Below are 15,380 nucleotides of genomic sequence, written 5' to 3'. Positions count from 1 at the left end.
AAGTAGCATTGATAGAATTTAAATCTAGACTTTTTTTTCCCCCCTACCTGCCCCCCTCATGAAATCACTAAATTATAAGACCTCCCTGAGATAAATAAGGTCTGAGCTAAGGAGACTAACCATAGGAGAAATGAGAAGCCCAACAGAAGGCAGAACTTTGGAGTGACAAGGTTCTGATGTTCTGAACCTACAATAATGTTAAAGGATCCAGGGAGAGGAAAGAATTGGGAATGATGTTAAATTTTCAACTTGAACTATAACGGACGGTATCAGAAGAATCTAATTTCCTAGAGCGAAGAGAAACAAGACCCTAAAGGACATGGCTCTGCTGGCAAGTAGGTTTATTTTCAGTAACTCCATAGGTGCAAAATGTAGGCATTGAGACTCAATTGATCCAAATAAGACAGGATATTAGTCACTGCACAGAAGATAGCCGGAGTGTGAGCATTTTAGTGGCAGTGTGTTCTCAAGGCCCACAGAGTGATGTGATGAGCCCAGATGGTAGTTATATACTCTATAGGTCTCACTTCAGCTGACGCACCTGTGGCCAATGGCCCAGTACATTTTATAGCAGGCAGTAAACAGAAGAGTCCCTGGGTCCTGGGGAGCGAGGAGTTGGACTGTACATGCTGCAGCTGTCTTGGCCTACTTAATTGCCTACATGACTAGCAATAGAAATGGCCCTGTGTCAGGGGATGACTGAGTCTTGAGGTTTGGCACACTTGGCAAGAATGGACAAGGGTAGACAACCTCTTCTGGTAGGTATAGTGATGACCTCAGTCAAGACAGGAACCATAGTAGTGCCCATTCTTCAAGAAAAGATAATACTCCTAATATTTTAACAATGTGTTGAATTTGAGATGTTTATAGGATATCTAGAGAGCTTTTTTCCAAGAACTAGTGAGAGGAGTTGGGGGGAGTAGTGAAGACACATAATGGAATGGTCAGTAAGTAGTTAAAGCTAGAGCTAAGGAAAAACTAACATTCTTCTTTTGCTTCTTAGTCAATTAAATCGATAGAGAAATTAATCCCAGTTGCCTCTCTCTCTCTGTATTTCCTAAATATCTTTCAAGGCCCAACCTAACATTGTCTGTAGCAAAGCTATTGAGACAATATTTTTATTGCTAATATTCATAATTGACAAACTGTTAAAATGAAAGGCTAAATAACCCCCACTCCCCAAAATGATCCTTTTGTGAAATGTTTTCCCAGGTCATTCCAATTCCTCATCTGAATTCCTATAGTACTTACTTGTTTGACTGCTCTTTAGGCCCAGATGTATAAAACCTTTTGCAACTCACTTTTTTTCTTTTTTCGTACTTGGTTTTACTGGCATAGAAGCTATTTAAAGACAAGGCTACTAAGTACACATTTTTTTATTCCGCACAGCTTTTAGGACACTGCCTTGTCTGAGATTAGCACTAAATAAGCTGTTCATTTTGACACAGGCAGGCAGAGATTTAACATATATTTTATGTTTTTGTCTATGTTCCCCCAAAACGAAACATCCAATAAATAGCTTTCAAATTTGAACATTTAGTGTGTGTGAATCACAACATTCATTCTATTGCATGTTATCTTATTTAATGACCTGAAATCACAACAGACCAAAAAGGGTGACATTATTGTGTCCACTGAACAGATGAAGACCCTGAGACTTGGAAAGCATATATAATGTGCAAAGCTGAGTTTTCTACCACTGTCCACCCGATTCCTAAGTCTGTAGGAGTCACAAGCATGCCCTCTTTACCTTGCTTATGCTCCTGCGTTCTCTTCAAAAGACATAGCTCTTAGCTTGTTCCTGCAATCTAGATTCCAGAGTTAATGATATCTTTTTGCAGGCTAACAGGTTTCCAGGCCACAGCCACAGAATAAGCCTGGGGTGCAGCCAAAGTTAGGGAAGTGGGTGCTATGAGTGTTGGGGAAGTTGTTGGTTTTGTTCCATAAGCCTGCTCTGCCCAGATCATCCTACATGCTAGACACTGATGCATCTGCTCTCCCAAGGATGAAAGGGCTGGGGCTGTTGAAGGCAGACCCACTCCACTCTTCTCTTGAAAGAAGAACAACCTGGGCTTGCCTAGCTCATCCTTTTATTAATACAATATTATTAGTAGTAGTAGTAAATAGGCTTTTATCTACCAAGTCTTCTTAAACACCCATCACTGAAGAGAAGTTTTAATCTCAGGCAGTTGACTCTGTTGTAGCCAACCCAGACTATGGAGCAAAACCATGGAGTCCATCTTATTCCTTTATACAGGAGCCCCTAGGAGCCTGAAGTTCTTTCAACAAATCAGGCTCATTCATCTCTTAATCTTTGTGTATATTTACTTTGATTTTATAAATGCCTTATTTCTTCCCGACAATTATGGTATAGATTAGAATGATTTATAAAAAACTAAGATCTAAGCAAACAACCTAATTAATCTTCACAGGAACCCTTTGAGCAATCCTAAACCCCCCAATTTCTCAGATTAGGAAACTGAGGTTCAGGGACAATGAAATGTACAAACTCACTCTGACAGTAAGTGAATAAATGGTGTCACTAGGGTGTTACAGGGGAGAAAACTCTTCTTCCCTTTAAGACTCTTTGGCTGGTTTAGTAATTAAATTGACAGAAGACAGATTATCAAGAGAAAAACAAACTTAATTTCATATGTATAGGAGCCTCAAAATTATGAGGCTCAAAGAAGTGTGCAAAGCAGCCAGTTTTTATAACTTAAAGAAATAATAAATTTGTGAAGAACTGACAAGGTAAAGATCTGGGTTGGGGTAACAAATTTAGTGAAGAAGTAGCAAGGTTCATACTCTCTTCCCTATCTCTCTGGTGACAAGGATGTTTCCCTACCTCCTGGTACAAGGAGGTTACCTTCACATGAGAGATTTATTTTATGTTTTCAGGGAGACTAAAGAAGGTCTGTATCCTTCTTACACCTGTTCTTTTTTTCTTTTTTAAGTGACTTTAATTCAAGGTAATCAATAGGCCAAAGTGGCATAATTTGGGGTGCCTAATCTGCTTCCCTTCATTGTGAACTCCATTCCTGTTAATCTGATTGCTTCTGTACAGCCTGCCAAATAGTACTTTGTGTGTTTTTAGTGCTTTATAATTTAAAACTTCTTCCATATCAATGATCTGACTTCATCCTCATAGCAACAGACAATGTTTTCTTATTGTAGATGAAGATACTGAGGCCCAAAGCATTTAAGAATATATCTGTGTGCCAGAACTTAGCAAGTGAGTGACGGAGTCCAATCCTAAAGCTGCTCTGGGTAAGTTGCATCATGGCTTTTTTCAGTGCATGTCATGTGGCTATTCATTCTAGAAAAGTCCATTTTATTACTATCCTTTCTTGTCATTGGCAAGAAGACAAGTTTGTATAACTTTTCAAAGGAGCACATTGTTGACTTAGACAGGGAAAAGAATATTTAGGAGCCCAGGGATAAAGTGGGAGGAAGATGCCAAAATGGGATATCCTGAATACCCTTTGGTCCAAGTCTCCCAAGCAGCATGTGGGCAGCAGACTCCTGGCTGTTAGCCTCTCTGACATAGCCATAAATCCTACAGCACAAACTTGTCAGACTTGGTATCTAACAGAGCTGGACTAGATTCAGGATCTGATTGTGCTCACTAAAGACTATGACCTTGAGCTGTTTACTTGCTATCTCAGTACCACTTTCTTCATCTGGGAAATAAAGAAACAATAATGCTTACTCCCTGGAGAGATTGGAGGAGGGAGTAGATAAACATGAATGGCATTGACTTATAGACCATTTGCCACTAAACAGTGGATGAAGTCAGAGTTCATGTACAAATGGAGGTGATGATGTATGGGGGCTGGTGTGGGAAGGAAGAATATAGGAGGTTGAAATCTAGTTCTGTGTACTACCCTGTTCCCAGAAACAATGGTGAATTTGAAATATCAAATTGATTCTACTTTATTCAGTTTTTACATTGACGCTGCCCATGACAACTTAGAAAGCACTTTGATAGGTGCACCTGGGTAGCTCAGTCAGTTAAGCATCTGACTTTTGATCTCAGCTCAGGCCTTGATATCAGGGTCATGAATTCAAGCCCCGTGTTGGGTTCTGCATTGGGTATGGAGCCTACTTAAAAAAGAAGATGAAGAGGAGGAAGAGGAGGAGGAGGAGGAGGAGGAAGTGGAGGAGGAGGAAGAGGAAGAAGAGGAAGAAGAAAACAAAGCACTTTCATAGAAATGTCTTAAGTCTTTACAGCCAACCAATAGGAGAGATATTAGAGGGGGATTCTTCTCCTCCACTATCGCTGTTGTAAGATGTGTGCCCAACTAGACAGGAAGAAGGACATATCCATGGAATAAATGATAGGGGAGGGCCCAAAAAAATCACTTCTTTAGCCCAATATACCCATATTGGCAGAACCCTACACCCAAGCTCAGAATCTGAGCTTACAGAAAATGTTGGAAGTCATCTGCCCATCTTCCACCCAAATCAAGACTTCCTTGTGGGTGACTGTGGTGTTGGATCTCTCCACAGTCTTAAGCACCCCTGACTTTTGCTGGAAGGTTCTTCTTTGGTTTTCTTGAAACATGTCTCCAGGCCCAGATTCTACCAATAACCCAAAAGGATAATATTAGTCTCTCCTCTCTTCATCTAAACAAGAGGAATCTGCTCTGAGAGGATTCACACACTGAGAGAGACCAGAGCCTGCCTTTCAAGTGCTCAGTTCCCTCCTAGGTATTCAATGTACTTGCCTTCCTTTACAGCCAGGCCAGATCTATTTCTCCTGTAAAGCCTAGCAAGTTGTTCCTCATAAGTGGTCCTCTTACAGTCCTTACCAATGTCTCCCTCCTTTCAATTTTAAGCATATATTATTTATATAATCCGTTTGGCAATTTATCACAAATACAGTGGCTTGTGTTGCCATTACCATGTATTCATACCTTCCTGTATCATCCTGTTGCCTGCTTCTTAAAAGAAGGAATAGTCATAATTATTTTTTGCCATCTACATTATGTGGACTGGTACCTAGCACATACTAAGAATTTGATAAATACTTGTTGAATAACAAATTAAAAATAAAAGGAGAATCATGTCTCTTGGCATTGTGATTGAATTCGCACAGAATTAGTGTTTCAGATAAATAAAAATAGATCCCATTTGTTGGGCTTTATGATCTGACCAGGACCATTCTACATGTTCTGAAGGGATTATCTGATACTATAATGACAATAACTCAACGTATGACAAAACAGAGGAAGAGAAGTTAAGTAGATTCTCTAAAGGTACACATCTGGTAATATGGTAGAATTGAACTTTCATCTCAGATGATCTGACTTCACACATTTTTAACTACTACTTTATATTAGTTTTATATTGGTCTGGGGTTTCTTTACATAAAGTAGGTACTCCTAAATGAGTTCTGTTGTTGGTCATCATGTTGACTCACAAGATGCCAAGGAAGAAAGCTCTTGGAACCTCAGATTCCTGGAATGTGATGCTATCTCAATAGACTTCTAATCTAGTTTAGATCTTGTCAAATCTACAGTGAAAGAAAAAGTGACGTTGAGTGCATCTACTTTTATACCTGCTCCCACCAGCTTAGTCCAAAATATCCTTTCCGTAATTACACATATGTCTTTCTTGCAAAGCATGCAAATGCCCAAATAACCTGAGTGGGGTTTCATTTTCCATGGAAGTTTCCTTCTAGCCAGAATAGGCCAGCTAGCAAATATCTCCAATACATAGTTAAAAATATATTTTTATCTGTAATAGAAATGTCACTTGTCCTAGTATTCCCTTAAGCAGCAGGAGGGGGAGAGTGAGAGTAAGAGAGAGAGAGAGAGAGAGAGCTATTTTGTATGATTCTGCTTTTAAAATGCATGGCACTTTGTCCCTTTCAAACAAATGTTTCAATCTTTGAGGAGTTTTTGGATCCTGTGCCCAAGATTTTTTTTTTTAAATCACTTGCAAGTTTCTCTATAGGCTTGGCTTATTTGGAATTCAGAGTCCTATTTTAAAAAAATAAAGGAAAAGAAATAGAAATAGGCTTTTTTATCCTGTTTTTCTCTGGAAGGTCAAAGGCCATTCCTCTCATCAATTCATGTAGCTCTGCAGGACCCCCGAGGAGCAGCCTTGAAACCCAGCTCTGTCAATGGATGAGCCCTGCAACTGAAAGGTTTGCTGACTTAACAAAGGCTCCAAAGCAGGAACAAACTAGGAAGAGCTGTTCCCATGTTCTCTGTGTCAATCCACTGTGGCAGCTCAGTCTTGAAATTGAGGACTGAGAAAATCTTTATGACTCCAAAGAATGACAGAGTGAGATTGAAGGGCCAAAGGGAGTTAGATTTCTCTGCAGTCCCTGTGATATAAGTTACTGCTTTAACTGCTTTATCTCCTGGTCTCTGAAACAAGTCCGTCTCCTGTGTCCTTCCCCTGGGTCTGATTCTCACTGAAGTTTGCTTCAATAAGCCTTCCCTTGACCATCCCTTTTCCCCAGATAGGCACTGCTCACCCTCCAAATCTCAGCTCAGTCATTGCTTTATCCTATTTTTCACCTTCTCCTCTGAGTCAGTTACTATTCTAGACACAGTGGATAGAGCTGGGAGGAGAAATGAGGAAAACAAAATCCGTATTTGAATACGCGAGCATATACATATTATTTCCAGGGCTCAGAAATGCTGTGAAGAAAAAGAAACAAAGTAAGGCAACAAATAAGAGCAAGATAGGGGGCTATTTTGCTCAGGGTGCTCAGGAGAGGTTTCTCTAATGTGGTGATAAAAGAACTGTGGCCTGCAGAATGTGAGGCTGAGCCAGCCAATATTTGAGAGAAAAACATTTTAGGCTCTTTTTAATAACAATTAAAAAGACACTTGGGTAAAAGAGCATGAGAACTACAAGGAGAATGTGGCTGGAGGGAAGGTTGTGGTGGAAGGAAGTATCGAACTGATTAGTCTGAGCAATAGTTGGGGCCAGATTGTCAAGGGGTCTGTAGGCCATGATAAGGCTTTGGGATTTTATTTTGACTGAGGTGGGAAGCCAGTGGCCAAGAGATGTGATAGGATAAGACCTTTGTTTTAAGAAGACACTGTGAGGCAAATAGGTTCACCATGGAGTGTGTGATCAGGGGCCCTCATGGAGTGACAATAGGTAGGTGGACAGTAATGATAGTGATGTGTGACAGTAATGTGATACTTCAGGTGAGAGAGGATAATTGAACCAAAGTGGTAAAGGTAGAGTTAGTATGAAGTGATTGCATTTTGTGATACATTGTGAAGTTAGTCTCTGCAATAATCAATGTTTTAATGTGGGATAAGAAAAAGAGAATTAAGAGTGACTTAAAAGTTTGGTGTCTGAGAAAATGGAGAAGACAAGGAAGACCCTACCATTTAATGAAAGGGCAAGAATATCAGTGGAGATAATTTTGGCTGAAAAATCAAAATGTTGCCAGAACTATTAAGGTTGAAATGCCTACATCAAATGGAGACCATACCCTTGGTTTCTCTTACTATTGAATAAGGTTCTATAAAGACAAGGTTGGAGCAAATGGTATCAACTCATGACTTTCAAACAGGTCTTCTCTAGGAGTTTCCAAATCTGGCTGCTCATAAGACACAGAAGACCTGTTTCTATTCCTTTGTCAACTGTATCTCTACTTATGGAACCGCTCTTGAGCAAATTTGAATCAGCAGCCTCGAGTCCACCACAAGCATGGCACTTTTCTAGAAGGATTCCAGATACTCAGCACACAGTTTTCACAGCCAAGATCTATTGATTTCAACAGCATAGTAAGAATACACAAGTAGGTCAGTAAGGGGAAAAGATACATTGAGCAGTTGTAGTGTTTACATTCATGTCCAGACTTCTTTGGCTCTCCCTAAAGAGACCACAGAGAGCACATTCTCCCCCAACCCTTAACATGCAGAAGGTAAAACACACAATTCGTTTGCCTGTGGATGCTTACTGGAAACCCAGGGGCCAGGATTTTCATTAGGGACAAGTGTCATAGACACAATGGCTGGCCATGACTATTATGCATCAGACTCTTGGAAGGAAATCAGGTGATTGTGACTGGTAAACCCAGCAGGCAAAATATTCTTAACCCTTGGAGAATTTGACAAAATCCAAATACCCAGACGCCAGCCAAGGGCCAGCATGCACACAGATCTTTCCAAAGAATAGGCATGCTGTATTAATTCTTTGCTGTCAAATGACAGATTTCAGGATAGGGACACTAGCCTAAGTGCAGTTATCCTAATATAGGGAGTGAGACTTGGGAATGTATGTGTTTGGGTTATTTTTTGTTTGTTTTTTGTTTTTTATTTAAGATTTATAGCTAAGTCTGAAGATCACCCAGGTCTGAGAAGCATCTCTTGTAGTTTTGCAGCTCAGGTACATGAAGCTACTTTTCCAGTGAACACACAGTCAGGCATGGAACAGGAGATTGGGAACACTCTCTGTCAATAATTAACTGAGGTTTTATGCAAATCACCTCACCACTCTGTTTCTTTATCTGTAAATGAATAGGAATGAATAGGAATAGATTAAATGATCCCCATAGCCCCTTCAGCTCTAATATTTTTTGATGGAGGTTAGACAAAGCAGTATGAAATGGAAAGATAAAACCTCTCCCAATGCCCTTCCCCACTTCCTCTCCGGACCTTCCTGGAAGTCTAGAAAGCAAAGCCCATTATCTCCCCTGTATTTCTTGAGGCATGCCAGAGCTGAGGCATGCTATAAGATCAAGAGAAGCAAAGACCACTTTTAACAGAATTCTTCTCTACATTAATGTCACAAGTGACAAGACAATTTTATAGGAGAAGAAGGAAATGTACTTGTTTTGTGGGAATGAAAGAGGGAAATTAAAACTTGAAGAGTCACAAGGACCTTTGGGGAAATTTTAAAGACAAGTCTACCCTATGACAAGACCATTCTGCTGATAAATCTAGATTCCCAGGGAGTGAGGGGCTCTTAAGAATATTTTCTCTTTGTAATCTTTGATGGTCTCTATGGGAAAATTGTGCCTGCATGGTACCTGCGGTAACCAAGATGAAATAAGAAAAGAAGGTTTGTAACTCTGTCATAGAATTAAGAGATCTTGATGACAAGTCTTGTGTTTTTTTGGTTTTGTTTGTATTTTGGGTTTTTTTGGGGGGGGGTTATTTTATTTTTTTACATATGGGGTTGCAGAGTGGTTGAGTGGGTCTAGGTGCCACACCAAGGTATAGATTGGGACTAATAAAAAAGATAACACCTGACATGTATTAAACCCATAATAAAAGAGCAGATCATTAATAATAATATATGGTTACAGCAGGTTCTTTTAAAATTCTCAACTTTAAAGAAAACACTCTTCCTTCATTTATAATTCTCCTGAACTGTATCCATATACAAGCATATATTATTGTCCCATCATGATAAACATGACACCATCTCAAATTTTTAACCTCCTAGTCACTGCATGCCTACTATAAAATGAGATTTCTTCCCAACTATTTCCAGGAACACTGTTCTCATCGAGTCTATCAACAATCTCCATGTTGCTTGATCCTGCAGTTTCTCTCGCTCAGTCTTTTGACCATATCAACAGAGTTGAGCATTATTATCACTAGCTTCTGTGATTTTTGTACTCAGGCAATATTCTAACTCCTCCAGTCATACACACACATGTGTGTGCACACACTTGTGTATAAAGAGTAGGGACAATATGCACAAGAGTAAATAATACTTGAGCTCAATGGCTTTGCATATATGCCCATATTTGTGTAACTACCATTCTGATAAAGAAATAAAACATTGTTAGAAGGGTTCCCTCCTGTCCCCTCCTAGTCAATACACTCCTTCTCAAAGAATTCAATGCTATTCTGACTTGTATAAACCTATATTGCAGGGCTCCCAACAGCAGCAAGAGGTAGCAAGGCTGCTGACAAGCAGTGTACATGCTTCTGTGTGAGAAACATATTTGTTTGTAATCTCCCATTGGCCATATTAGGTAATGTGAGCAAGCCTAGATTAAGAGTAGAGCAAGAGACTCCCCTTTTTGTTGAGAGGATCTGCAAAGTCACAGTCATTAGAGAAGGATGTCCCTGCTGTGCTAAATACGGGTTGGGGGGATTTGCTCATATATCATCTCCCCGTTAACCACTGCTCCACTGTGAGTTGAATTACATCATGACAGGGAACAAGCCTACTATTTTCCAGTTTGTCTCTAGAAACAAGTCTACTCACTGTATCATAGATATTAATAAATATTTTTTAAAGGAATGAATGACTAATGATTAAGTTTTTAGGTCCATATTTTATAACTCCCATTTTATGTGTAGCAAATGGCCCTAGATCATGGTCATTGTAGATTTGCAGAAGGAAGAAACCAGGGCAGGGTGCAGTTTACAAACAGGAGTGAAAAGTATAGATTATGCTGAGGTGACAACCCTTCCCCAAATCCCCATGTGCCAAGCCAAGGAAAGATCTGTATCTCTGTGTTCTTTCAAAACCTCTGCTTCTGTGTGGTTTGCTTGTTAGCTGTCTGTTGCAGAAATTGTTTATTATACCTTCTGCTTTTAAGTACATTCAATAATAAGACTAATGATAACGAATATTTGTTGAGTGCTTGGAATGTGGCAGGTACTATGCTACATATCTTTAATTATCCCACTTAGTTCTCAAAATATTTTTATGTAGAAATATTTTTATTCCCATGGCATAGTCTAGAATCTGGAGGCTCAGAAAAATTTAGCGAGATTTCAAGTTATCAAAAAAATGCAGCAAAACTGGAACTCAGACACAAGACTGTCCAATTCCAAGTTCATTATTTTAAACAGTACACCATTCTGGCTTCTCATGAATATATTTAGAATTTTTAGAGTTAAAAATTGAGTGGAATTTATCTACAGAAATAGATTCTTAGGGTTGTACACAATTTTAAATGTCACCTGGTTCAACAGCCAAGTTTGAAACTTCTCTTCAATATACCTGAAAAGCACTCATCTGGTTATTTCTATAATTCCTCCAATAATAAGATAGCTTATAGATTTATGAGAAAGCCCATGACCTTTCTAGGGTATATAATCACAATGACGTTGAAACCTAACAGATTATCTTGAACTTTTAAGTATGCTAATATTATGATCAACCATCTCATTGCCAGTAAATTGGTAACAAACACAACCTTATGGAGACTGGGTTGACAGTGCATTCATTTTATTCCTGGCAAAGCTGGATTGGAGAATTGTTTATGGCCTCCTATCTCAGACCTTGATTTAAATTGACCTGCCAGATCAGAAATGAGAAGACTGAGAATGGGAGATTTACTTCATTGGAAGGAGGAAAAAAGAGTGAAAGAACCTGGTCAGGTGAAGCTCTGTAATATGAAGCAAATGTTCAACATTCAAGAGAGGAAGAAATAGTCTGTCAGATGGGTCCCCATTCCTAATATTTCCATTCAGTAGCCATGCTTTCCTGTGGGAGATAATTCAACTGATGTCAGATTCTCCCCCAGTACTTTTCAGATTAGGAAATTCTTCTTTCAGAAGGGACACAGAGGGAGGGAATTGGCAAATGAAATAAAAATACTGTCTCAGGAATGCCATCTTTGGAATGTGCATGTGTGCCCGTACACATGCTGAAATAAAAATCTCCTCAGAGAATCTGGAGAATTAAGTGAAAAGTAAGTGCCCTACCCCCACCCTGATAGATACTCACATATCATCACATAGGAAGGAGTAGGGTTCCTCTTTCTTAGTAAACTTGAAGTAAATGATGGTGAGTATAGGAAAAATGAAGGGTGTTATTATTATTTGTTCTTGGTTTTTGAGGGAGGAGAGTAGGGACAGAGAGAAAATCCCAAGCAGACTCAACACTGTCACTGCAGAGCCCAATGTGGGGTTCCATCTCATGAACCTGAGATCATGACCTGAGACGAAATCAGACTCTTAACTGACTGAGCCACCCAGGCACTCCAAAGGGTGTTTTTGGTTGTTGTTTGTTTTTGTTTTTATAGATAAATGTTCTGTGAAAGATCTGGAACAAAAATTTTCCCTGTAGTCTGTCCCTTAAGAAAAGGGTTTATTTTCTGCCTCCCCTCCTTTGGGCCTAGTGTTCTGGGAAATGCACTTATTCACCTGTTTAGAAATCTATTAAGACCCATCAATCTATGAAAGGATATGGTAAGTACAACAACTAAAACAAAGCAAACACTAGTTAATATAATCATCCTCTCTATAAATTTTTTACTAGTCTGTAGAACTAGTGTCTATGAAAATAGAAGTTATCACTTACCATTGTTCAAGTTGTACACTTCACAAACTGAGAAGATGCCTTTCACCTTGTTCTCCTAGATTTGTGTAGTAGCCATTATTTTGACTTCCTGGCAGATGGCAATAATGTTTAAGGAAAGGATGTCTCCCCCCCCCCCCACTAATTCACCTGAATTCACTTTCTATTGGAACTAAGAATATAACCACACATCTCAGAGTTATGCTTTGCACTGGCACTGGAAGAAATTGTACAATCCATGACATTGTTCCTTTAAGGTAGTAAGCTGAGTTGTACTCCTTCAGGGTTTTTAAAAACATAACACTGGTGTTCCGGGAAACATTAAATTCAATTTCCCTCAGATATCCAGTACCTTCAAATGGCGACACATTTTTCCCTTCTTCAGAACTTAATAAAATCAGCCAACAAGCAAATGGGTTTCATCTCTGACCTGGGACAATGAGCCATGCCAAACAACAGAGTTCTTTCCCCCAAAGCAGCAACATTCATGGGCTTAATTAGTTGTAGGGATTCAAGTTACCTGTGGATTTGTACAAGTAACCTGGGACAGTGATTAGCCAATGAGCTAGCTGGTAGGCAAGATGTCCTGCTTCCAATCCAGCCTTCGTGACACATGTGATTTTTGGCATACCCATGACTTTCTACTTCCATGTCTTCATATAGGAAATTGATCATGGTGATATTGTCAGTCATTCCTGCTTTTCATAATTGTGGAGTTGAACTAAACTCAATGGATTAAAAAAATTGTGAAATGACATTATAAACTACCAGTTAGGTAGTACTATCAGCTATTAAAGCCACTGACTCTCAATTTCCAACACACCTTTCTTTTGTGATGTTCGTGTCTAAAAACCAAATTTTAGCTTAGCCAGCTACAAGAGATGGCCTACAGAGGGCCATGCAGGAGACTGGGCCAGAGGAGAGGGGAAGAACTTGCCCCTTTCAATTTTGTTTCCTTTTCCTCTTTGATTGCAGTTCCTGTTTTCATTCTGTTCCTACTTCGGACTGCTCTTTCTATCACTGTGAGCATGACATTTCACCACTCCCAGTAAAAGCTGTACATTCCAGAACTAGCAATTTATCCTAGTGCCAATTGTCCAACCTTCACAGGTTAAGCATTAGGGTGCTTTATCAAAGACAGCTGCCCCAGCCACTACCCTTTGCTGCAAAAGCCTGGGGTGCCCCTCAGACTGCTGCTTCTCTCCAGAGACTTCCACATTTTACCAGGTACAACTACTTCCCTGTGTTTCTCCCAACCCCAGAGATGGCAATTGCTTCTTGCAATTGTATGAGTTCCATTGCCTCACTGGCTCCTGGCTAATATAGAAACAGAAATTAAGCAGGTTTGGTATAATTCTCTTACACATTTACTCTCAATTTGCATCATGAACATATACTCTCCACGTCCACAGACTTACGTCTTTGTTTCTCTTTCTTCCTTTTTTAATTGAAACATGCAATTCTCTTGCACTGGTTTAATTTACTCTTATCTGCTAAATGCGTGTCCATATTTCACGTTTTCATTAAAATTATTGGAAAATTTGAGCACAACTGCAGCAAAAGAACTCACTGGAACTCAGTATCGAGGGGAAGTAGGAAAAGTTGGGGACACTGATAAAGTGGAGAGGACCTACTAAAAGGGAGACTTGATGACTCCTGCTGATGGAGTTACAAGGGAAGAATGTGAACCCAGTCTCACCAGGTCCTCAATTTTTTTGTGAGACAACAGAAATCCAGAGTTCTGTGTCCTGAATGTAAATGCTCATAACTTACTGGAATAGAACATTAAGTATTGTGCTGGCTAACATTGTGCACCCCACACAATAGCCATCAGTGGGTCAGAGCCGGCCACATAGTTGTCAAAATTGCATCCAATACTGTTTCTACAAGCCACATTTTCATGCATATACTCTTACTCTTGGAAAATTACTTTGCAGCAGAAGGAGAACATATGCCCTGCAGCCAAGAAGAAAAGCCCAATTATTAATGGAAGTCTTTGATCACATAATCATGGTTTTAGAAAGTCCTATTAAGAAGTAAGTGCTCTTTATTACTAAGACAGTTTAGGAAAGAGTTGATGTTGAAAGGTTTTGAGGAATAGAGGCTAGCCTGGAAAGAGAACATCCTAAATTACCTTTTAAAATCACTTGAATATAATTGACATTTCTATCCAAAATAGAAATCTCAAAATAGTAATAGCAAGTTCCAGCCCCATGAGTGGTATTAGCAGTTATTTGTGTAGAGCTCCTGCTATTCAGTAGGGGTCCTCTGAAAAGTTTTGGAAAATGTTGATTATGGGTTATGATTTTTTAGTAGCATGGTTTTGGAAGTTTTTAATGGTAAGTAATGAAGCCAAATTTGTAGTTTGAGATACTCTTGCACATGATGGTGGAATGTGAACATGATTTTTACAGTGGGAAGACTCCAGTTTTAGCTTAGAATCAGTTAATTTGCCGATGAATCATTCATTTAAAAAGACTAGCTGTTAATTGAGAAGTGTGAAAATTTTCTAATTTTAGGTTGGCTTTTGCTCAACCTGTTTCAATTACCTTTATCCCTCCCTATCTTATCCCATTTCCAGCTGTCAGAGATTCACTGAATTTTCACTTCCCACCTTCCTGGATAACTTTTTTTTTTTTTTTTTTTAATCTTTGAAGACACTATTCATTTATTCATTTATTCATTTGTCTGTTTGTTTATTGAGAGCAATAGGTTCACAGCCGGAAGTACAGCAATTTCCCAGAGACTGATGAACCTACACTGACCCATGAAAATAACCCAAAGTCCATAGTTTATAGTTCACTCTTCATGTTATATATTCTATGGTCTTACATTAATGTATAATGACATGTATCCATCATTACAGTATCATACAGAGCATTTTAATTGCCCTAAAAATCCCCTGTACAACTCTCCCCTCACCTCCAGCCACTGGAATCCATTGATCTTTTTATTCACTCCATAGTTGGACCTTTTTTCAGAATGCCACTTAATTTGTATCATAAGGTATGTAGGCATTTTAGATTGGCTTCTTTCACTTATTAACATCCATTTAAATTTGTTCCATGTCTTCATGTCTTTTTTTTTTTTTTTTTTTTTTTTTTTTTTTTTTACCGTAACTTTTTTTTTTTTGT

At 39.1% G+C, this 15,380-nt stretch overlaps 1 long non-coding RNA gene across 1 annotated transcript in view; it reads left to right on the top strand.

The window, feature by feature from the left end:
* Window positions 1-216: 216 nt before the first annotated feature.
* The window catches only part of LOC144218449 (uncharacterized), a 27,119-nt gene continuing 11,955 nt past the window's right edge, over window positions 217-15,380 (top strand). Inside the window, exons 1-2 of the long non-coding RNA XR_013331166.1 lie at window positions 217-335; window positions 3,175-3,267. This is a non-coding gene — a long non-coding RNA (uncharacterized LOC144218449). The remainder of the gene's footprint in view (window positions 336-3,174; window positions 3,268-15,380) is intronic.

The sequence above is a fragment of the Crocuta crocuta genome, unplaced genomic scaffold, assembly GCF_008692635.1.
Source record: "Crocuta crocuta isolate KB4526 unplaced genomic scaffold, BGI_CrCroc_1.0 scaffold619, whole genome shotgun sequence".
Taxonomy (NCBI): domain Eukaryota; kingdom Metazoa; phylum Chordata; class Mammalia; order Carnivora; family Hyaenidae; genus Crocuta; species Crocuta crocuta.
This window is presented reverse-complemented; position numbering and strand designations above follow the sequence as displayed.